The following is a 2,076-nucleotide window of genomic DNA, read 5'->3' on the forward strand; positions in this document are numbered from 1 at the left end:
CTAAGCACAACGTGCAGTAGAAAATCTAAGGATCTGAGGTTCCTTCAGGAAGGTTCTAAGGGGTGAGGCAATTCTGAATGGCTGATGCCTAAGTTTGGTCTTTTTTACACAAAGAGGGTGATATGCTACAAAAGGGAATGAGGCCTAGGCCTTTTTCCATAGTCTTTTGTACCTACAGATATGGTATTTTTGTTACCGAGACTTCCATTCCGACAACGGGGAATGATACAAAGCATGGGATTCTATGAAAGTTACAATACTGGGGTAAGAGTTTCTTGCTTGACTATTTCAATTTCATCAGATGTGCAGCATGACAACTTGTACCAGGCAACTGATTCCTAATTTGGGAGGAAAAAAGGCCATTTCATAGAAGCCTAGGAGACAAATAAGACTATAGTTGCTACTATGTAGCATTGAAGCAACATATGCTTCTTGCTTTGTAAGAATATCAAAATATTGTAACAGACCTCCCAGACAGCTGTCACAGAGTTAAGTTCCAATAACTTCAATTGGTTACTGGCGAATCCACAACTGATTCCTCAAATTAAACTACCTCTCAACCCACATCAGTCTGAACCAGGATTCTCAATTCAGAGCAAAGATAAGGACAAGCTCCTGCACACCACTTTACTCCGGCAATGATCAGTGAAAACAATTCCTTTAGCCCAACTGACGGGTTGTGGGGCATCAAGTAATGCAAGGTATTCAGTCCACCATCCCCAGAGTTCTTCAGCTATGAACAGAAATATGCAGTGATACACCTAGAAATATATTGAAAGCAAACCTAACAACTATTCTTTGCACAACCAGAATCTGAATGCTCACATTCCCAGCCACTCTGTTACAAATAAGGCACAGACAGAATAACTACACAGACACTAGAATGTGTAAAATACTTTATTTGCATTATTTAAACTGCCATGGGGAGTGTTTGCTATTTCGTTTGTGAATTTTAAGCAGCACTGCTCATTCAGGTCATTCTACCCCTAATGGCTTCAGGTTTTGAGGTCTACTTTTTAATCCCATTAAAAAAATATATATTTGAATTTTGCAAAAAGCAACAAAAGTCCAGTTCTCAGAACCACTTTTATTAATGTTAGTTTGTGAGTGAAATTATCCCAGTAAAAGACACCAGACCGAATTAGACAGCCACTTACCATTACATGAGTCCTTAATTCAAAGAGGCATTAGATGTGTCCCGGTTTTGCAAATGCCAACAGATTTAGTTAGAAGTTGAAAAATGAATATCTGTTAAATAAACTGGCCCTATCAGCCTCTAAAATGGCGAGGTTTTTCTTTTTTAAAGTGTTAAAAAAAGCCATGGGGAAGGGGGGACTAGTTACAATCTCTGTGTTCATCTTGTAAGAGATGTTACCGCTCCACACATGCCCACTCAAAAATAACCTAAGTTGTTTTAGGGTTGCTTTTAACCAGTCCAACTAGCAAGTGCCTCCACGTGAATTTAAAAAACTGACACTGTACTCTTCTCTACTATCAAGATATTTAGCACCCATTACCCCCCGGCAGGTAAAGGGAACTTGCTAGATTCTGGGAATGCAGGGAACATACCATCAAGAACTGGTTCAAAAGGTTTTGGAATGCCAGTATGCTTTACAGCTGAAACAATAAGAAGAGAGGTTAAGAGGCCTGGCAAGTTGTGGCTGTCTAATGTGTCAGATTCAATGCTGAGATAGTTTACCGAGTGAGGGAGATCTTTCATATGCAAGATGGACATCCATACAACAGTACTGATATACTGCTCGAAAGACACCATTTTTGTTAGAAAGATACCAAAATGCTGGTGCTAAATGCAGGCATAAAATCAGACTACATGTCATTTAAACTGTAGTCCTGAATTCGAAGCACCTGAGCCAACATTCAGGTAAAAGGCCTCACTTTTGCATCACCATTTTAGGTAGTGAAAATCTTTGTACACTGAGGTGTATTCATGGCATTTTTTGAGGGAGTACCATTATCAATAATGCATCTAAATTTAAAAAAAGAACAGATACAATTACTTTGAAATGCATGATTACTTTTCTGAAAATTTTATATTGTATCATCAAGTACATGATA

General features: G+C 38.6%; 1 protein-coding gene across 5 annotated transcripts in view; it reads right to left on the reverse strand.

Annotated features, from left to right (window-relative positions):
• Nucleotides 1-879: 879 nt before the first annotated feature.
• Nucleotides 880-2,076, reverse strand: part of PTP4A2 (protein tyrosine phosphatase 4A2) — a 259,598-nt gene continuing 258,401 nt past the window's right edge. For all 5 annotated transcript variants that reach the window (XM_086955650.1, XM_086955653.1, XM_086955652.1 and 2 more), the window contains one exon: nucleotides 880-2,076. This exon is cut by the window's right edge and continues 1,623 nt beyond it. The gene's annotated coding sequence lies outside the window, so the exon portion shown is untranslated.

The sequence above is a fragment of the Lissotriton vulgaris genome, chromosome 2_1 (assembly GCF_964263255.1).
Source record: "Lissotriton vulgaris chromosome 2_1, aLisVul1.2, whole genome shotgun sequence".
In the NCBI taxonomy this organism is placed as follows: Eukaryota; Metazoa; Chordata; class Amphibia; order Caudata; family Salamandridae; genus Lissotriton; species Lissotriton vulgaris.